This window comes from Podarcis bocagei (assembly GCF_964188305.1).
Source record: "Podarcis bocagei genome assembly, chromosome: 17".
In the NCBI taxonomy this organism is placed as follows: Eukaryota; Metazoa; Chordata; class Lepidosauria; order Squamata; family Lacertidae; genus Podarcis; species Podarcis bocagei.
The window spans coordinates 11,762,407-11,785,105 of NC_138143.1; the positions used below are offsets into that span (position 1 = coordinate 11,762,407).

The following is a 22,699-nucleotide window of genomic DNA, read 5'->3' on the forward strand; positions in this document are numbered from 1 at the left end:
GTCTTGGAACACTTTGGTTTTTGAACAGACTTCCGGAACGGATTAAGTTTGATAACCAAGGTACCACTGTAATTGGGAAGCTTGAGTTATTCATAAACAAAAGCAGAAGCTTTCAGTGGCCTCCCCTCACTCTCAAGAGGAAGAAGAGGCTAAAGGCACATGCAAGTCCAAGCTTTGTGCTCATAACTTAAACTGAGGATCCAATCCATGCCAGTGCATACCAGGTCAATCACTGGCCAATGGTAATGCTAACTGCAGTGCCGGATGTAGGGCAGCATGAGCAGTATCCCTGCACTGGGCACTGAGCCAAGGCAGTGCAAAATGATCATCATCAAACAAACCTATATTTATAGGTTTTATTTATTTATTTATCTTGACTGTGTTGCCATCTCTCAATACAGTATTGAGCGGAGATGGTATTGTCGCACACAGATTTAGACATGGAGACTCCTCTGCCAGAAATAAATTGGAACAGCCCAATGTCTGTTCTGTCTCATGAGCTCCATTATCCATTGTATATCAAAGGGATAGGCTTACCTCGCTCCGCACCCCCAATATTTTATTCAAGTTGGCATCCCAGCCCCCTAATATGAGATCCAAATGTCGCCTCCCCTCTCCTTCCTGCCCTCACACATTAGACTTGTCCTGTTTGTCGCAGCCCAGCGTTACCAAGGTGAGAGAACTTTTGTTTGTCCTGTGGAAAACTCTATGGCATCAAGCTGGAATAATAGAGGATAAGATACCTAGCAACCAAGGAAGCATTAGGACAATCTGATTTAACTAAGGTTAGATCACCCCACATGCTTGACATGAGTGCTCCTCACCAAAATTGTAATGTTTTAGACCAGTGTTTCCCAAACTTGGGTCTCCAGCTGTTTTTGGACTACAACTCCCACCAATCCCTGGCCACTGGTCCTGCTAGCTAGGGATGATGGGTGTTGTAGAGGCTTGCTGGTTTAGAGGCTTGTTGTGGGCAATACATAGCCCCATGCCTAGTATCCTCCACAAATTTTTGGCGTCTGATTATCACGCTTGGGGTGGATGTGATTGCAGAATGAAGCGCTGGAAGGGATCTGGACAAACATTTGTTCCAGGAAAGATGCCACCAAGGGGTTCTGCAACCTCCCATCTACACTGAAGTAAAAAGCCCCCAGTGTTGTAACCTTTTCTCATAGGGAAGTCGCTCCAATTCCTTGCTCATTTGGGTTGTCCGTTTCTGATTCCCTCCCCGCCCCCCAGGTCTGCAGTATGCTTTATAACTGAGATTCCAGCATTGCAGAGGGCTGGACTAGATGACTCTTGGGGTCCCTTCCAACTCTACGATTCTATGAGGTGAGGCAACCAGTACTGTATGCAGTATTCCAAATGGTTGTTGCAATAGAATTTCGTATAACAATATTATGATATTCACATTTTAGTTTTCACCCCCTTTCCTAATAATGATCCACAACATTGAATTCTCCTGTTTCACAGTTGTATCTAAGTATTCCAGTTTGTCTTTATTTTTTAAAAAAGCACAAAAATCCCTTCCTGCAAACCGTAAGATTCTATTGTTCAGAGAAAAATAACAGGCCACCCCAATCTCTGAGTCCAGGGATCTTGGCATGCTTCACACAGGGTCTGTGCTCCCTTTTGGATAATTAAGATGAGCTGACAGACATTTGATTTAGCAGTGTAAAAATGTGGGCCAACCTGGTTTTTCTGGACCTAGGCATCCTGGGGAGATAAGCCCTTAAGCCCAGTCATCAACTCATCAGGGAAGTCATCAATTGACAGAGAGGAGTGGTTTCTCCAGCTTATGCGTGTTAGTGGGCAGGGAAAGAAAAGGTTGAGGGTTCCAGCTTGGATGATGTAGGCTGATGCAGAATTGTTTTCTTCAAGCTGTTTTCGAAGAGACACAGAGAGGACTGTTTGGCTGCTGCTGAATCCAGTGCTGTGCTTCTGTAGCAAGCAAGCAAGCCTCTACTGAGATGTGAATGCTGGGAATCCCTCCAATGTAGACTCAAGTTGCATATATACGTAAATAAATAATTCTCAAAAGTACTGATCAAACAGGGCACCCACAACCCCATACCATCAACCTCTTCCCAAGGCACACATTTGACCCAGATGTGCCGACAGAAAGGAAAAGTGTACAACTTTCCTGTAAAATGAAATAACAGAAAATGTAAGTAGAGGCATTTAGAACAAATCAAAGCAGATCATAATACAATACTTTTAGACCAACCCGGCAATTTCCAATTCCTCAGGAATTCTCCAGGCTTCCTCCTCCCTCCTTCTTTGTGCATAGTTCAGTCAGAGCTGCACCTCTAAGGTAGCTTTCAAACACACCAACAGTCACCAGAGATATTCTTTTTTTTAAAAATCACATTAAATAGTAAAAAATCATCAACACACAAAAAAGCACTGTGCTACAAAGTCCATTGCTAAGACCAGCGGGAAAAGTAAAAGAGTCTCAGATAACAGACTCAAACCTCTGTCCTGCTCCCCTGGTGGGCAGCTGCTTGCATGGTCTTTTGTCCTGGGGCCCCCACAGAGTTCCTTATCTTGGTATCAACACAAATTTCTCGGTCCAAGTAAATTAATCTTCCTGGACCTCATCTGTTTTGCTTTGGCCTCCCCCTCTGGTTGTGGGTCAGAAGCTCTAAACTTGCACCCCAGTCCCAAAACAATCTCTGCAGCCACATCAAGACACAATTCCAGGATCAAAACTGCTTTCTCACTAGCACACCCTCCAACCTTTCTCAATTGAAAATAGAGACGTGACGTCGTATTCCATAATAATCATTTTATTATTTATACCCTGCCCATCTGACTGGGTTGACCCAGCCACTCTGGGCAGCCTCCAGCATATATAAAAACATAATAAAACAAACATTTAAAAACATCCCCATACTGGGCTGCCTTCAAATGTCTTCTAAAGGTTGTACTTATTTCCTTGGCTCGGGTGTCGCATAACTCCATACCCTCCAATATTTCTTCGATGAAGATAGGGACGTCCTAAGGAAAAGCACGACATTCCAGGATCAAATAAAAAACCGGGACGGCTTCTGTAAATCTGGGACTGTCCCTGGAAAATAAGGACACTTGGAGGGGCTGCTGGGGGTCCTCTCCATCTTTCTACATCCTGGCCCAGTCCATCCACAGCCCCAAACCACAGATCAGAGTCCTGCCCCCAGTCCCTGGCAGGGGGCACCTTCTTCCATTGGCCCAGACCCCCCCCCTCTCCTTAATCCCAACTTATCTGAAGCGCTTCATGGGACCCAACCAAGGCAGGTAACCCTCCCACAGAGCAATTCAAGGACATTTGAAGTTCATTTTTTTAGAAATACTGTTATGTACTGAAGTTCTCTTTTTTTAAAAAAAAAAATTATTACTTTTAAAAGTTACAAAAAAGTAGAAGAAAGAGAGAAAAAACAAAAAAGAAAAAAGAGAAAAAACAAGAAAAAACAAAAACAATACAATATATAAACAATACAAACCCAACCTAAACCCATTAAACTAAACACATAAACAAAGCAAAACAAAAACAATTTAAAAACATCCCTCCTTTTCCATACTCTGTCCTTCATTCCCTTGTTTCCTCGACTTCCTCACACCTCCCTTTCTGTGTCCCACTTCTAGTACTTGTTTCAGCAAATCCTTTCCATCTTTCTCTATTTTCTTTAACCTTATTTCCCATTAAAGGTAAATTACTTATATACACCCAACTTCTTATAGCATTTCTGCTAAATCCATAAAATATCATTCCACCATTTTCTAACAGTCATTACTTTAACAATATTTCTAAATAAACGCTTAAAATTTTCCAGTAATCTTCCACTATCTCCTCTCCCTGGCTTCGGATTCTGCCAGTCCTTTCCGTCAGTTCCATATAGTCCATCAACCTGGTAATCTTATATCCGAGGCTCTTAAATCTCTTCCAAGTCCCTTCTGCAGGTTTTCTTCATATTCTTTGATTCTCAGGAGCCAATCTCGGGAAAACTCCAGCCTAGCAATACTTTTGTTCCTTCTAGACAGTTCAGACAAATTTCCAAAATTAAAAATAAAGTCCATAGAGTGTTTCAGAACGTATTTCAGGATTCCTCCAATTCTAGCGACCCCCAAAACTTCAGGCTCCTCCAAACCCAAGTCCATGTCCCAAAAGTCAGTCAATCCCTGGATAAAGGGTTCTTTCCAACTTTCCTTCTTCAATCCAAGCCGGGATCCTAACCTCAAAATTTGACTTTTGCTAGAGTCATGAAAGACCTCAATTTATAATCCTCAATTTGCTTCTGAGAAATTAAGGATCCCGCTTGTACTACTTTTGGTTTCACATCATCAGCTTTCTCCTTTTCCTCCACCATTTTCACATCATCAGCTTTCTCCTTTTCCTCCACCATTTGTCCAACCAAGATATGTTCCTGTACCAACTCCTGAATTGTTTCTGTATTGGCACTCACTTTTTGACTCAAATTAGTCACGTTCCGTTCCAAGTTGTCAATTTTAGAGATCGTGTCATCTGTCTTTTTATGGAGCTGTTCCAGCGAGTAGTTTATCTTGTATAATACAGTCACAATAGCTTTTCCTATCAACATTTTGAATGGTCCAAGGTCAGACTCTAGTTTTCAGAATCTTTATCTTGCAGCTGGAGATCTCCCTGTTGCACTCCTGTAACAGTTTTACATGCTCCCTCTAGAGGGAAACAGTCTCCATTTGTATCAATTCTTTCAAGCACGACTCAAGCAAATAACAATAGTTTCAATTTTCGGTTACTTTTTCCTCCATTTTTAAACGCAGAAGATGACAATGGAAACAGTGCCTTTCTTATTTTAGCTAGCTGTCAAATCTGTTCTGTCAATAAACATTCCCCGAACGTCATCTGGCAGCCCTTTTCCAGGTTCAGAGCAGTGGCAATTTGATTTTCACTCTCTTCTGCAGGCACACTAGATCCAAAACTTCCCCCCTCTTCTCCTGCTTCCAAGAGGGGTTATATATTTTTGTCCGGTGGGAATTTAATCCTTTATCAAAAGCTTTCAAAGACTTTAGCTTGTAACGTCTTTGCTTCAATCTATTTACAAAAACGGGAGGCGGACTTCCTGTTTAGAGCCTTCCCGCTTCGGCGCCAAATTAAAGTGTTTCAAGATCCAATTTTCAGTTCTACTCACGGGTAGTCATTTAAAATCCAATTGTCCACAGGAAAAAGTCAGCGCTCTCCGGCAACAGCAATGCGGCTTCACTCCGTGAAAGAAGCGGTCAATTCAAAGCACCGCGCTGCTCACCCCACGTCGCTCCGGATCCCCAAAACAGGGTTTCCCCACGAGTAGGGGAGGCGCAAAGGGTGCCAGCCGAATCCCAAGTTCACAGGCTTCTCCTGTCTGTGATTTCTATGGGTCTCCGCCTTCACCGTGGCGGTCAGACCCTGCTTTTCACGGAGCAAGTTCCTCCCGATCGGAGGAGCTCCGCCATTGCCAGAGGCGCCAACCCGGAAGTCCTCCTGAAGTTCTCACCCTGGGCCAGCAGGATCTTGGATGTGGTCGAGTGAAGGCTGGAGGCATCAATAAGATAGCCCCGGAACTCCACCTGACCACATCCAAGATCCGTGCTATCTACAGTATCCCCCTGCTGGCCCAGCGTGAGAACTTCAGTACATAACAAATACCATATTAGATTACCGGTAATGTATGGTTAACTACAACAATTCCCCCCCCCCTTTTTAATATACACAATATCTTTTTGTTGTTGATCTCTTTTGCTTTCAACATGGGTATTATTTCTTGTTTCTTCTTTTTTGTGTGTCTCCTCTTACTCTGTGCACTTATAATTAAAAACAAAAATGGTTTTCCTTCCGTCTATGTCACCCAAGCTGAAACCCTAAACCTTTTCTTTCCCTGCCAACTAACACACATACCGGTATATTATGGAGGAGCCTCACCCCTCCCTGTTTCACACAGGCTTAGTCCTATTGATGACTTCCCTGATGAGTTGATCACTGGATTTAACAGCTTACCTACCAGGAATTGTTGTAAACAAAATCTGCCCTTATGCCCTTATGGGAAGCACAAGAGCCCTTATAGAGTTCTTTATAGGTTCTCCATCAGTAGGAGAAAATAACGGAGGCCAACTAGAGAATATTGAGAAGCAAAGCAGCTAGTAAGCCTGATCTTTATTGAACTGTTGCAACAGGGTGGTCCCCTCACATGCAGGAAAAGAGGAGGACCCAGAATCAAGGTGTGCCTGCCCTTATATAGACATTCCCTGCCCTGGAGCTCAAGACCACCCCTCCATACATCATACCTACATCACAGAAAAGGTGGTCTACAACAGAAATTTGAATGTTGTTGCTTTTCGTGTCTGTCAGGTTATCTGATTGCCTCTCCCAGTAGTCTGGCCATTCCTTTGAGATGGCGATTACCCAATTCCTGAGACAATGGGAAGGTTCCCTCACCCTTTTGCTCCTTGCAGAGAAAACATTTGGTCAGTTTGGGAGTCAAAATAGTTTCAGGATGTCTTCCTGTGCTGCTCCAGACATGTGGTCCACATATCTATGTACGTGCTTCGTTGTTACATTTATGAGCATTTATTATATATATAAGACCTTAATTTTTTTATTTCAGAATGCTCTGACACTACATGAGGAATGAGGAAGAACAAGAAGCCAAAATGTTTAAGAAAGGAAATCTTACCGTATGATTAGCTCCAAATACTTTCCAAATCTACTCCAGTATGCTACTGGTGCAGGCATTCAGATATTATCATAAAAGTATCTCTAAGCTTCTTTTTCTAATAGCAAGGATTTACTTAACTCAAAATCCCTTCCCCTTGTCATCATCCACATCATGGGTAGGCAAACTAAGGCCCGGGGGCCGGATCCGGCCCAATTGCCTTCTAAATCTGGCCCACGGACGGTCCGGGAATCAGCGTGTTTTTATATGAGTAGAACGTGTCATTTTATTTAAAATGCATCTCTGGGTTATTTGTGGGGCATAGGAAGTTGTTCTTTTTCTCTTTTTTTCAAAATATAGTCCGGCCCTCCACACGGTCTGAGGGACGTGGACTGGCCCCCTGCTGAAAAAGTTTGCTGACCCCTGATCCACATCCTCCTAGCTATGGGGGCCAAGATGCTGGTCCATCTCTGGCAGAAATGACTGGCAGAATTCGTGACCAGGGAGAAGAGTCGGTGGAGGAAGACTGGAAGAAATTTAAAGACTATCTGCAGAAGTACTGTAAAATTAAGGAATGTTAAAACGATATCTGATGGAAAATAATTGGTATTGGTAAAAAGATTTCTAAGAAAATGTAAATAAGGATTGATAACTGGAAAATTGACATTTATAATAGGTTAATATCTCGAGTGAGGACAAATGTTAGAGGGTAAGGATTTGCTGAATTTAATATTTGAACTGGAATACAAAATGGGACGTGTGAGGAGGTCAAGAAACTAGTGATTGAAATATAAGATTTGAAAATATTAATCTATTTTCTGTTTTGTCTCTTGGCTTTTTTCTTTGTTCTTATTCTTTCTTTTTTCTTTTCTTTTTCTCTCTTCTATTGCTAACTGTTTCTTATTGTGTATTCTTTATGTGTTTTGTTTTTGTATTTTTATATTTTAGTAGTTTTTTTATGTATAAATTCTGGAATTTTTTATTGTTTGTGAAACTTTAATAAACATTATTTTTTTAAAAAAACAATATGCTGCTCCATCTCTCCCTCCACAGTAAAAGTGGGACTGGAGGAGTCCCAAACACCTGGCTTACATTTTGCTTGCACCAGGCTACCAATCCAGTCAACAACACCAAAAACCTTGCATTTTCACCTGCCAACAGGAAAAGGATATTCAAAAAGGTGGCTCTGTTTGTTCTGTAGCAGCAGATTTGCACTGGCCTATTTAGAAATTCTTGTAGCTGGTTGCTGTAATTTTTGTATTTATTATTTTCCTTGTTCTCCACCCCCCACCCCAAATACCTTATGTGAAATCTTGCCTGGAGAACTTAAACACTTGCCACTTGGGTAGTATTTGGGTTTGTACCAAATAAAAGTTTTGCTGAACTGAGAATTCTGACATTTTTACTGTGTATTTCCCTGTTTAGGGAAGTTTTTAATGTCTGATGTTTTATTGTGTTTTTAATATTCCTTTGAGAGCCGCCCAGAGTGGCTGGGGAAACCCAGTCAGATGGGCGGGGTATAAATAATAAATTATTATTATATAATGTTATTATTATTTTGTAATCATTTCTTTTATGATTTTGTTGGCATGGATGGCCCTTGCTAGGGCCTAAAATATGATGCTTCGGTTAAGAGGCTCAACAACAATGTTTTAATTCTATCAGTGTTGGATTGTCTTTTAATTATTGTGGTTATCCCCCCCACCCCATGTTTTCAGCTGTCCTTATGTTTATCTGTAAGCTTTTGTTGGCATCTCTCAGTGCTGCACAGGCTGGGGCAACCTTTCCCAGGCCAATTTGGGCAGTGTGGCATCTTCCAAGGATGGGGAGACCTTCCAGAAGGCAACTCCAGGCAGTGCAGCAGAACGGAGAGAGATGGTGCAGTTAAATGAGGACCTGAAGCTTGAGATACAGAGAGATTTGTGCTTGCCTGTGAGACATGCTTTCTCAAGAACAACCAACCCCAGAGTTCCTTGTGCATAATAGACTGCATGGAGGAACCGTCGGTGAAAGGCTGGTGAAACTGATCCCAGGGGCACAGTAGAAGACAGGGCTGCCGCTTTACAGGCCCAAAATATATGTTAGAGGTCTACTTGACACCCACGCTGCCATGGCATGCTGTAAATGCAGTTCACAGCTGTTTCTGATGAGCTTTCTCATCATTTTCCTCCCAAAAGGTTCATTTGGGTTCTTATTAACAAAAATCAGCAACGTGTGTTATGGGTTTTTTGGGCAACACCAATAACTGGCAGAAGCCAAAAGAAGTTTCAGTAAATGAAAATGTTGTTGGAGACTGACAATTTCATTATATCCGTGACCTGGAACATATTCCCACCCGGAGTCTATTCTGGGGTGGCCTCAGGGTATACGAGAAACCTGGCAAGTGGCTTTCTTATATATTAAGAGCTAATAAAGCACTTCTCAGATTGTATCATCGTAACCACAGCATTATTTTAGACACTACTTTTCTCCCACTTAGTGGCCCGCAAAGCAACTTACACTAAAGAAACACAAACAATACTAAAAAATAATAATACAGATATATAAAGAAATCAGTTTAATAAAATCATAATAAAACAAAAGACATAGATTATATGAATTAAATAGGGAACAATGGGGTTTTCCTTACACAGGCATTTAAGTCTCCGACCAACATTATAAGACAAGTGAAAAAGGTGTTCAGTAAAAAGTCTGTTCTTGGGACCCCCAGCGTAGCTCCAAGGGCACTACAAGGCCCATCAAACCCCTCCTGCCCCTACCAATTTTTAATGGTGAACTAGGCTCTTTTGGCTTAGGGGAGGGTTGGCTGATATGTGCTGCCTGCTTTCTAATGTTTTTTATTTGTTTTGCGGGGTGCAGGTGTTTTAGGGTTGGGGGGGGTTCTGGGCATTCCCAGTTCTTCCTCCTCCAAAAACTAGGTGCGTCTTATGGTCTGGTGCGTCTTATAGAGTGAAAAATACGGTGCTTTTTCTGAATGCTTTTCCCTGGTTGAGGATACACCTTTTCAACCTTATCTCATCCTTCAAAGAGAACAGGGAATGGCTGGGTTAACGTCTTTATGGTGATTCATGTATAAATAATGCTGTGTTGTGTCTTTGGAGAAGCTCTTTGAAAACACACAGTGTATGTGTGTGTGCATATATATATATATTTATATATATGAAAAAGCAGCAGAAAGTGACAAGTAAGTCTTTTGCACAACTGGCAACAACCCAAAGAGGCAGGTCCTATGTGGAGTATGGCTTCCTACTGTGAAGGAAACGTCTACTGATCTGCTTTAAATTATTCTGAAGATGACCAGGTTGCATTTTAACATGTTGGAACAGGTGAACTCTGCATTGCCCTAGTGTAGGGTTTGCAGACACAAAAATTGTTTTAGTTGCCATATTTCAAGAGGTAACATACAGAACTGCTTGCACACAAAAAAATTATATATATTTAAAAACCCAAAATCCGGAACAATTGCTTTAAAATATAAAACTCCCCCTAGATGGGCATGTAGGACCCCAAAAGGGGGAAATTTCCGGGAATTCCTGGATATATGGCAACCCTATGCCTAGTGCCAATCCTAAGCATGGCTTGAGGGTTACTCTCTTCCAGTAGGTGAGGTGGTGGCTGTGATGATCTCAAAACTCTGAGGTTGTCAATTTGGCACATTAGTAGCACAGTGGTCAGTTCAGAGCAGACCAAACAAGTCTCTATGGGCAGCTGCAGAGATTCTACGGGGAGGAGAGCCGTATGAATGGCAACGAACCACACGGCATGATGAGCATGTTATGTGGGGCCAGCTCGCTTCTGAGGGCATAAATACCGATTTTGACAAGCACAGAATGTCCCTTCTTCTCTGAGCCATCCTTCCCTTTCCTCATTGCAATTTGTTGGCATGGATTTGTCCATTATACAGGAACATGCCCACATGTTGCCAGTCCTCTATGCCAACTTCTCCACAAGAAGCTGTGTGTCTGTTCACCTCCCTCCCTTTTAACTCTTGCAAGTCTGGTTCTGGTCCCGAAAGCCAGGCCAAATCTGCAGCAGCTCCTCTGGCCCGTAGTGATGCACCACCACCACCTTGGAGAACTTGCACTTCTCATACTTGACTTTGTACACGTTGAAGAGACCCCAGGGGCTTTCTGTCACACTGATACCCAGCTCATACAGGCAGATTCCCATGAAGGCATCTTCCATGTTAATGACCCTGATGGTCTTTGCTACCTGGTAGATCTTCTTGGCCAGATCCCCAGAGAGCACATACCCTGGGCCTGCGCAGTAGGGCGGGTAGGTCTCATTGGGGTACACCGCCCGTGGCACATACCACTTGTAGGCCTTGTCACGCAGTGGCTTTGTTTTCCAGTAGATGTACCCTGTCATGTAGTTCTTCTTGGGTGGCAGGTGAGGCTGCAGCAGCTGGGACACCATGTAGTTCACATTGAGAAAGATGTCACTGTCTGCCTTCACCACGTAGGTGGCATTGGGGCAGAACTTGCTTATCCACTCCATGCCCATCAAAGTCTTCAGGGTAAGGTTGTTGTAGGTATCCAGGAAGTCCTGCTGAATAATGTCTCTGTGGATGGAACTCTCCTCTTCCAATAGGGCCTGGAGAGGATATCCAAATTTTGGGTGGACACCCGTCAGAAAGAGACGAAGAATGGAAGCCCCAGGCACTGAGCTCTCATTGCCCCACGTCTGCCGGATGGCCTGCCTTGTGGCAAAATCCTGGGGCTCTGTTATCACCAGCAGGATCAAGAAAGGGCTCCTCTCCTGGCATTTCTTTGGCTCGTTGAGAAGGAACTTATAATCAGTGGAATAGACAACCTCTAAGGGATGCCGCTTGGCCTTTGGTTGTGGTGGTGAAATAAGACCAGAGGGCTTGGTCTCCTTTGTCCTCTCCACTGCAGATTCCCATTCAAATACCATGGCACTTTTACGATCGCCTGCGGAATCTGGACCACCATTGACCTTGATGTCGGGCGGTGAGGAAAGCGTCTCGAGAGACTCCCATTCGTTCTTCGCAACAAGTAGGAAAAGGAAAGCAGAGCAGGAAATGAAGAGGACCACGGTGGGCAAATTCTGCAGCTGGGTCATGAACATCTTCCTGGCACCTTCCATACTTTTGGTGGGCAGGAGGAGGGCACTTGCAGACTGTATGTGAGCGGGGGAGAGATCCTGGCCAGCTCTGTCCTGTTTCCAATGACAACCTGCAAAAGAGAAGCCCAGTGAAAGGGAGGTGAATTCTGTTCTCTCTCTCTCTCTCTCTCTCTCTCTCTCTCTGTGTGTGTGTGTGTGTGTGTGCGCGCACACACACACACACACACACACAAGTGGAGCTTTGGGGACCAGGCTGGGCGCACGGAGAATCAGTCTGCCAACTGCAGACACACTCAAACCCTGCTCATAACACCTGCCTTCTTGCCCTAGCAATCTGTTTCTGGAAGGAAAATATGCACTCTCAGGGATTGGCATTATTCACTCAACCCATCTATTTACAGATCCATTGGAATCCAAATAAAGTGTTATATGAGTTTATGGGTGCCAGACTCCTGAACTCCTGGATCCAGTAAGTGTTAAACTAGAAGCCAGACCAGCTTCCTGATGAGGTAATCACCTGGGTGATGAGCCATTAAAGGAAAACAAAGGGAAGGGGCTCTGTCTGAGACAGCAAATGGGTGGGGCCCCTCCCCCAGTTAGAAAGACAAAATTAACGTTTTGGGGACTGTGGTGTGAACTAGAGGGAAAGCTGCAGGCTGGAAAGGCACAGAGGCAAAGCATGATGTTTGATTTCTGCTGGGATCCACAGCTGTGGCTACGGGAGAAACAATAACTTATTGAGGTGATTATGCTCCGGCCCTCTCCATCATAGGCTCACTTCCAAAAGGAAACACAAGTTCTGGGTAAAGTGCCCAGCTCGGTGTGTGCCAGGGTGTCTGGTAAGCTGAAAAGCTGAAAAGCTTGCACTGATGGAACAATTGCCATTGTGCTACATGGAATTCCTCCCTGTATTTCCAAATTAGGCCATAAAAAAGTTAGAATGCACCGAAAGAGCAGCAGCACAGACAAAAATTCAGCAGGTGAAGGAGGCAAATACAGGTAGTCTCAACACGTTTAGAGCGCTAAGTTATTCTTCTGAAACAGGAATAGCTTACATGGTGTACATGTGATGCTAAAATGGCAGACTTTATAAACGTTTGGTGGAATTGTTTAATGATTGCTAAATTCTATCTCAGAATCTCATGACAGCTTTTGTGTCTCTCTCAGAGGATGGGTTGGATCCAACCTTAGTAATACTCAGAGTAGACTCATTTAAATTAATGGACGCAACTATCTTAGGCCCATTCATTTCAGTGGATATACTCTATGTTGAACTTTGTTGAACACAACCATAATGTTGTTGAAATTTATAGGAAGAAGGAGCTCTGTTTTGGGTATGTTGTTGTTGGTTAAGCTATAAACCGCAGTTGTACAAGAGAGTATGGCATATTGCCGTTATGGAAAATTTGACTCACAAATGAAGGCTGAGAAGAACAAAGAACAAAGATACCTTTGTGGGAGACTGGTGGTGCTTCATTTCATTTAAGAGTTTTCCAGAAAACCAAAGATCAATTCCAAAGGTTTATACTAACTTAATAATATCACTTAATAATAATAATGTGTTTTACAGATGTGTATAAGTTGGATGTATGAGTTGTTAGGGCAGGGGTAGTACCATGTCATGCTCCTTCTGGAATAGTTTATCCACCATTGGTCCCCACCTTGCATTCAGGGTGGGTTCCTAGAAGCTATCAGCCTGCGACAGCCAGTGTGGTGTAGTGGTTAAGAGCGGTAGTCTCGTAATCTGGTGAACCGGGTTCGCATCTCCGCTCCTCCACATGCAGCTGCTGGGTGACCTTGGGCTAGTCACACTTCTTTGAAGTCTCTCAGCCCCACTCACCTCACAGAGTGTACCTGCTTGGCAGGGGGTTGGACTCGATGGCCCTTGTGGTCTCTTCCAACTCTATGATTCTATGATTCTATGACAGCAGCCACACCCCAGGAAAATACTTTGATTGCTGGCTAAACCAGGTGAGGGTTGTTGATGGGTCTCAAACCCTCGGTGACTTAAGTACTTTCCTTGCATGTGAAGACAGGCAGCCCATCTAGGAGAAGGAAAACTCTGATCCTAAACCTCCACTGCATTGTGGGATATCTTCAGGAGAAGAAAAGGCTAAAGAGTAAACCCTATACAAATCCTAAGTGGAGTCCCTAAGTTGGTTGGATGGTGCCTTGCATGTCTCCTTCCGGCAACCGTGGTGTATGTATGGGAATACAGGTTTCCATAATGTATTTTGGGGAGTCTCTGGGGAAATTTTAAAAAAGCAGAGGGGAACTATTAACTACAAAGCCCTGATAACAAAAGAATATGCCCTTTTGCCCTTCAGTGGCTAATTAAGAGTATTTGCAAGCATAAGTAAATTAATTTACATGACAAAATTTACTGAAGGGTTCAACGAGTACAAATCTCAAATTTAACCTGGGCCAAGGTGACTCTGGAATGTGAAAAGCTGAGTGCGTGCACCAATATTAATATTTGTTCTCTTTGTTCTCTTATCACGTCCAGTAGCTTTATCTTATACTACTGAGATAAAGATAAATATAAAAGGTCTGTTGCACTGCTGCCGTAATACCTTTTCGCTAAACAGTAAGTGCAATGTTCATAGTGCAACGACTGACTCAGCAACCACAGGATCCTGGAGTTCTGAGCCAGGATCCTGGAACACCAGAGAAGCTGAAGCAGCTGCAGAATCTTTGACCTCTCCTGCCCTGCAGTTACAGGAAACCAAGATTCCAGCAGAAGGTCAGGTGGGGACAGATCCTTTTCTTCTTTTTCCCGTCACTTACTCAGTCTCCATTAATAAGCACTTTGCCTGCCGATGGCAAGCTGCAATCACAATAGCAGCGGTCTGGTATTTCCTCAAGGAAAATGAATGACCCTGGAGGAAAGTGACCAGCCCAAGATAACATCGTCATAGGTGTTTACCCAAGGAAGAGAAAGACACCTATAGGGTAAAGGTCTGGAATTTGGTGATGAAGAATTTAAGAATGAATGAAAACCACAAATCAGTCATGGTTACGCAGAAATTGTGTACAGTGGATCACTGCCAATGTCACTTACAGGACATAATAGGTCTACGTAATAGGTCTACGCATGGCAGGGCAAGAGGAAAGGAAGCCCAGAGGGGACTTTAAATAAACTGGAACTGGTGCCTATCCGGTTCTGTTCCTCTGCACAAACATGGAATGCCCCCCTCCGAGCACAATTCAAAGTGTTGGTGCTGACCTTTGAAGCCCTAAACGGCCTCGGCCCAGTATACCTGAAGTAGCGTCTCCACCCCCATCATTCAGCCCAGACACTGAGGTCCAGCGCCAAGGGCCTTCTGGCGGTTCCCTCACTTCGATAAGTGAAGCTACAGGGAACCAGGGAGAGGGCCTTCTTGGTAGTGGAGCCCGCCCTGTAGAAAGCCCTCCCATCAGATGTCAAGGAAATAAACAACTATCTGACTTATTTAGAAGACATTTGAAGGCAGCCCTGTTTAGGGAAGTTTTTAATGTTTGATGTTTTATCGTGTTTTTAATATGCGTGGGGTATAAATAATAAATTATTAATATTATTATTATTATTATAGATGAAAGAGCCATCTGGAGATGGAGGGACATAACCCAAGATCTCTTCTTGTACAATTGTTCTCTTGACATACACCTTCTGATTGGGAATAGTACCATTCTTAATTCCACTGGCACCGGCAGAGCCTGAAAATGTATTAACGCAGTGGTTCTACCATCGTTGTGCTGGTGGAGCCCCTATGTTGGTGGCTCAAAGGGGTGGAGGTGGAGACATGGTGGGGTTGGAGCAGAGCGTGGCCACGGAGTTATGCTTGCTCAGAATGTGCTCCCTCCCCCTACCTTGTTGGGGTAAAGCTACAAAAGGTCTGGTACCCGTTGGAACATTCCCTTTGAAATCAATGGGCTGCTCTCCTCTCCATCTGCATTGGAGGACAGGAGTCTAACTAACGCGAGCACCAATCACGGCACAGCTCCAGGGACGTAGAAGACCAACCAGGGGACACAGGAATTGATGACCTCGGGAGAGGGGAGGCTATGCCACTTTGCCTCAGAACCCACAGGAACTCAAGTGGACAGGCACCTTGAAGAAGAGCCAAGGCAACAACAAAATAGGCGAGGGGATGGGGGGAATAACACTTGGCTTCTTCTTCTTCTTGGCTTCTCCAAACCACTGCAGCTCTGTTTAAGTATGTTGCAGGCAGAGGTGCCTGCTAAGAACCTTGACTCTACTGCTGCAAATGAGGATTCCTACACATTTGTGACTCCTCTTAGAACTGCACCCAGGGAAACACCATTGGAACCAAGTGACTGCTCTTCCCAGATTGGTCAAGCCAGGAGAGTAGCCATCCCTAGTAAACCCAATATAAACCAAAGGGGATCCTCCACTAGAGGGCCTTTAACCTTCAAATGTCCTAGTTGGTAAGGGAAGGATCCTGTCTCACTCTGGAATTATATTTGTCCTGAAGGGAGGGTATGCATCTATCCCACTATTTAAGAGCATCAGCTATAGAGGAAGCAAAGAGTCCCTGGCTGAGATTTGGGGGAGGATATTAAAACTGTTGCATGTAAAACCAAACAGGTACAGGCATTTCCATGTGGTCCAGTTAAAATAATAGAGTCATGGAGCTGGAAGGGACCACAAGGGTCATCTAGTCCAACTCCTCAATGCAGGAATCTTTTTGCCCAGCGTGGGGCTCAAACCCACAACCTTGAGACTGGTTCAGCATCCCCACCCACTGGCTGCACGAAACTGCCTGTATCCTCTCACTTGACACCTGTTGCTTTTCCTGGTCAACATCATTTCCCCAAACACCACTTTCCTTGACCTGCTTTTCCTCTGGTTGGGCTCTGGTTGGGACCCAGAAGCTACCATAAAAAAGCAGCTGGGCGATGGTAGCTTTTTGGGGGAAAGGGCAGGTAGGCATGGTTCATCACTCTCTTCTTGCCCAAAGCTTTCCCCCTTTCATTTGCCCCTTTTGCGCTATACGTGTTTGGCGTGGCCTGTGATCTGACCCGTGGCATTGATCATCTAGCCTGGCACCCACCCACCTGGGCAGAGGAGAGAGAAGAGAAGATGTGGAGAAGGGGTCTTGGTCCAAGATGCATTCAGTAAACCCTCCTGGCCCTTCATATTCAGGCCATGTGAGGGCAAACTGGCTACCATATGCTTCACTTTGGGCTGCCCAGAATAATCAGCCAGGAGGTTTATATGGGCAACAGGAGCCCTAGATTCTCTGGTATCTGACTTCTGGTTCAATTCACATTGCTGGACTGGCCAACGATAGGGCTGGGAGGTACCTCAGAGTTACCATCTTGCTCCATTCTTCTTTCCCATTAAGCTGGATCTCAGGAACTGTAGGCTTTTATTATTCCAAAGGGAAAGCAGTCATGATCCCTTCCACCTCTACAGTTCTCTGAGACTAGTATTCTACTGCAACCTCTGAGGCCATTTTGCAAGGTGCACAGTCTAACCAAATCAAGTGTGAAGAAAACATCCTCTGTTCCCTTTTAGGACTATTGCCTAGTCAGTGGTAGATTTGGGGGTCTCAAATTTCTGCGGTGCCCTGTGTGATGCCAGTTTGGTGTCCCCTGCTTCTCGAGGCTCCATGCCCAGGGTGGCTGAACCTCTAAATCTGCCGCTGGTCTAGTAACAGTTCAGTCACACACACACACCCTTTCCCTTTTCTTTTTGGTTAACGTCCACCCTGAACAAGAATTCTGATGAACTTAGAAGCTTGCTCATTACTTTCAATCCATCTTAATAAAGGAGCTTGGCTGCTGTCGCTCTTTAGATTTTATCTCATGGGCCGCCATGGACCAATAGGTGTGCCTGTATTGCTTTCAGATTCACAGTGATTCATACGTTCCCCTTCTCTAGTTCTGTTCTTCATGTTATTTGTTTAAAAGGATCTCCTTTTGCTTTAGAAACTTGTTCACCCTATTGTTAAATATAGTTTTTGATAAACGATTTCCTTATAGGTCTTAATTACTTGAGAGCATTTTGCTGAGATTTTTTTTGCTGCCTTTGCCCTTTTCCACACTTCAATCCTGGCTCCAGTACAACTTGAGCTAGCTGACTTGCCTTTACTGCAGAAGAAGCAACAGCTGGACAACAAATCTAAGCCGACAACCACCTGCCCCATCAGGCCTCATCGTATTTCCCTTCCATTGCTGCAGCTTTCTGCTGAATATGGAGAAATGGTCCAGGCACACCTATTGTGCTTGTTTTGGGTGGTCCCACCTTGCACTGAAGCAGAATGGTGAAAAATCTGATTTTAGTAACAGAGTAGGAGCAGGAGCCCCGCAATGAAATCTCTGCACGTATTTCAGAAAGTGACAATCCGTGGAAATGTAAGGAAAATGAAGGAACATTCTTTCACCTCTGGTGGACTTGCCCTAGAGTGAAGGCCTTCTGGGAGATGATATATAACGAGTTAAAAAAGGTGTTTAAGTATACCTTTACCAAAAAACCAGAGGCCTTCCTCTTGGGCATTGTTGGCCAGAATGTGTTAAAGAAAGATAGAACATTTTTTATGTATGCAACAACGGCAGCAAGGATACTGATTGCTAAGAATTGGAAGACTCAAGATCTACCCACGCTGGAAGAATGGCAGATGCAGCTGATGGACTATATGCAACTAGCTGAGATGACCGGCAGAATTCGAGATCTGGGAGAAGAGAGAGTTGAAGAAGACTGGAAGAAATTTAAGACCTATTTACAAAAATATTGTAATTTGGCTGAATGTTGACAGGGATGCCAGAACTGAAATAATTGTCTATCACTAAACTAGATTTAAGTTTAACTATATTTTAATGACTGAATCTAAAGATTATGAACAAAATGATAATTTGCCTGGAAATAATTCTATAACGATGCAAGTGTGTGGGGGAAGAGTGAGGGAGTCCAAAGTTATGATGAAAAGATGCTAAATAACCAACGTTGTTTTACTAAATATGCCTTTTGTATTGAAAAACCTTAATAAATATATATTAAAAAAAAAAAACAGAAAGTGACAATCCGGACACAAAAGTTGTTGAGTTTTGAGCCACTTCTGATAGAGGTTGCCATATGTCCAGATTTCCCCGGACATTTCAGGGATTTCCGCCAGGATGCTGTCCCCAACAGCTGAATCCCTGATATGTGCAGAAACCCTCCCTAGCACAAGCCTCACACCCTCTGAGTTAGGGAACAATGTGGAATCACTCACTTCCCCCCTTTCCTTCCCTGTTTTGTGTGCCTGCAAGGGCAAACTTTATATTATTATTATTATTATTATTATTATTATTATTATTATTATTATTATTAAATACAGCTGCCTTGTGGAACATCTCTTCTGCATAAGTGAGCTGTTTTAAAAATTATTTTAAAAATTCCAGAAACCTGCATCCTTTTCTATTGGCCAACAGAAGCAAAATAGAAAGGGTGTGTGTGTGTGTGTAGGGATAGATGGGACCACAGAAATGCCACCAAAACCCACCCCCACAATGCAATTTTTGTATTGGATTTACTTTCCATTTTTGGATTTTCCCTGTTGAAAATCCATTGGCTGCCAGTTGGATGGGGGAAATGTCATGTGCACGGCACCCAAAATATCAAGGCATGTGCCGCGCCACACTAAACTCCCTTGTGGACGAGCCTCTCATGAAAGGCATAAGAAAGCAATGACACCCTCTAAAATGTTGAGCCTATTAATAGCTGACAACTTGGTTCCCCTCCTCTAATATTAGGAACCCAAGTTCTTTCAGAACTTGCCTCTATGCATCCATGGCTCAATAAACAGGCGTGACATGATTATCTGAAAGGTTACACACCTGTGTGTCGCTTAGCAATAAAAGGAGCACTCGGGGCCTCGATTTTTAGCACTGCCTTTCAAGGGATCACTAACTATGGCACCTTCCAACATAGATTGAAAAAAACAGTTAAACGGGATGAGGAAGGGATTAGCAGAAAGAAACTGATTACTAGGAGTTCAAAGCTAGGGTGGTCATTTGAAAAAGGTTACAGGAAGAAAGGTTCAGTGACATTGCTTTAAAATAAAATAGACTCGTAAACCATTCAACAAAGGAAAGGGCAGGGTTTGTGTTTTTTTAACAATGAAGATACAGGAGCAAGTGTTTTGAAAAGAGGCTCTATTGTTCTTCCAAAGTGGACTTTAGCTGCAGTGGTGTAGCAGCGTTTGCTGGTGCCCGGGGCCATGGAGGATGAACGGAGCCTGTTGTGCCAGCCCAGTCCTCACCAGCAGCACCAAGTGGGACTGTGCTGCACTGCCTGCCTGTGCAGGGGGGAGCCCAGCTGGTCGATGCAGCCCTTGATGGGCAAATTCCCCTGATACCCGTGGAGAGGAGTGCCAGACCAGGCCACTCTGGGGTCACCCCTTGCCCACCTCCCTTTGGCTATGCCTGTGCCAGCTCACTGTCCAAGCAAGGAGTGGGTGAGCACTGGCCAGGCAGCCATTCAGCGAGGGGGCCAGGGATGTGACAATGAGACCATCCTGGAATTAGGAGCCCAGAGACCCCCAGCAGCAGGCAAGGTGAGACAGGGATCCCTGAATGGGGATGCCTGGTTTGTGCCCCCTCAAAATTGTGCTGCCAGGGTCATGCCCCCCAGCCTCCCCCCACACTACAACTCTGTTTAGCTCACCATGCTCTTAAAATGTATCAGCACTGCCAGTTGCTATTGATATTTCTTTGCCCGAATCCTACACACCACCTGACCCTTCTTACTGCTTCCATCGTGTGGCATCACCGCACCATAAGACCCCTTCCTTCTGGGTCCTGCAGTTTGCACTGTTGTGTTTTGCACATGAGAGGGAGAAGGAAGACACAACAGTCAGCACTTCAGGGAGTGGAAAAGGCTAGCTTGGTCCCCAGTTTCCATCTATTTGCAGCTTTCCCCTGTGCATACTTTTACACTGTGAGCTCCTTGGGGCAGGTACCTTTGCATTTGCTTCTTATGCACCATGAATTAGTTAACAGCCTCCCAAAGTTACTAGGTCACATAATAAACACATAAATTGCTAGGCTGGCTTTTTACTTGGAGGGGAGCGGGACAAATGAAGCATTTCATCCCATCTGTACCAAACCTGAGTAAAAATGTGGTTAGCAACCAGAACAGGGTTGCCATACGTCCGAAATTTCCCAGACATACTCGGAATACTGCAGTTGGAAGCAGTGTCCAGGCAGAAATGTAAAATTCAGACGTATGACAACCCATTTTTGTCGATTTTGCTTTAAAAAAGCTCAAAAACATTGGGTTTTTTGCAATTTTGCCAAAAAACTCAACAAACAACTTTCCCCTCAAAAAACTCAACAACTTTGCCCCCCCCCAAAAAAAAAAACACTTCAGCAACTTTTGTGTCCTGACTTTCACTGTTTGAAATATGGCAACCTTAGACTAGGTCTCCTCCACAGTCAGTATAAAAACACAAGTGGCTGCCATATGAGAGACAGAGTGCTCAGCCCCCAGCAGTCATTTGTGTTTTTCATTTGGTTTTCTAATAACTTTATTTACTTTCTGTATGGTATGGGTGTAAAGGCTGTCTTTTCCTTTTTCGTTTGTTTGTTCTCTCTATTTCTGTAATAATTCAATAATTTTTTTTTAGAAAAAAACCCACAAGGGGCTGCCACATGAGAGACAAGAGTTCAGCCCCCAGCAGCCCCCATCTCACTCACCTGCATACATCTCCTTGTCACCGTTGGTGACCAAGCAGATGGTTAAATAAATACATGCCTGCTCTATGAAACACCTTTGCCATCATCAATTTCAAGGAAATCTCATTCAGTGCTCCAGGTATTTGTTCTCTCCCTCCTAGAGGGACCTCTTAGTGGTTCCCTTTCTACCCCGCTCCCATTCTCTTCTCTGAGGTGCCTTTTGCGGCATCTCAGGTGAGCACTTACCTGCCCGAGGTGCTGTTCACTCAAGGTTGCCGCCTGCCTTTGACAGAATACTCCGGCTGCATGTCAGCTGCAATTTACCTTTCCCGGGGAGGGTGTGGCACAAGAGGAAGGGACAACGCCTACGTCATCCAGCTAAAACAGAGGGGAGGGAGCAGGGACTCTGCTTCCAGGAGACTCTTTTTTCCAGGATCATTGAAGCACCTGGAAAGACTCACCACCTGCATGCCAATCCCATGCTGAATCTCACACACACACACCAAAAAAGAAGAACATGCCCCTCAGAACCCAAAGCCAAATACAAGAACATGATGAAAGGGATAAATTTATTTTATATAAATGTATTTTATATAAAGGGACACGGGTGGCGCTGCGGTCTAAACCACAGAGCCTAGGGCTTGCCGATCAGAAGGTTGGCGGTTCGAATCCCTGCGATGGGGTGAGCTCCGGTTGCTTGGTCCCAGCTCCTGCCAACCAGTTTGAAAGCACGTCAAAGCGCAAGTAGATAAATAGGTACCACTCCAGCGGGAAGGCAAATGGCATTTCTGTGCGCTGCTCTGGTTTCACCAGAAGCGGCTTAGTCATGCTAGTCACATGACCCGGAAGCTGGCTGTGGACAAACACCAGCTCCCTCAGCCTATAGAGCGAGATGAGTGCACAACCCCAGAGTTGTCCGTGACTGGACCTAACGGTCTCCTTGGCTCAGGGGTCGCATAACTCCATACCCTCCAACATTTCTCTGATGAAAATAGGGATGTCTTAAGGAAAAGCGGGAGATTACGGGATCAAATCAGAAACCGGGATGGCTTCTGTAAATCTGGGACTGTCCCTGGAAAATATGGACATAGCTGAGGGTCTGCATAATGCTGTATCCCACAGGAATCATAATATGAAATATACATTCCAAACAAGTTGTGCTTGAAAAGACCAGGATAGGTAACAGAACTGGAAATGCCCATTACTCAGCAGCAAAACAAATATGACGTTATCCAAGCAATGAAAATTTCCCATGAAAATCAAGGGGCTTTTCTGCCTGAAGCAAAGGGCAAGAAGATGCCATCTTCCAC

The 22,699-nt window shown here is 44.3% G+C and overlaps 1 pseudogene across 3 annotated transcripts in view; it reads right to left on the reverse strand.

Annotated features, from left to right (window-relative positions):
• The window catches only part of LOC308576751 (beta-1,3-galactosyltransferase 1 pseudogene), a 154,385-nt pseudogene extending 132,516 nt beyond the window's left edge, over positions 1–21,869 (reverse strand). For 2 of the 3 annotated variants that reach the window (XR_014013451.1, XR_014013464.1), the window contains exon 1: positions 10,055–11,943. The product of XR_014013451.1 is annotated as a beta-1,3-galactosyltransferase 1 pseudogene (transcript). Of the gene's footprint in view, positions 1–9,212; positions 11,944–21,635 lie in introns of those variants that run through there. The other variant, XR_014013465.1, reaches the window with a different exon arrangement.
• Positions 21,870–22,699: the final 830 nt, after the last annotated feature.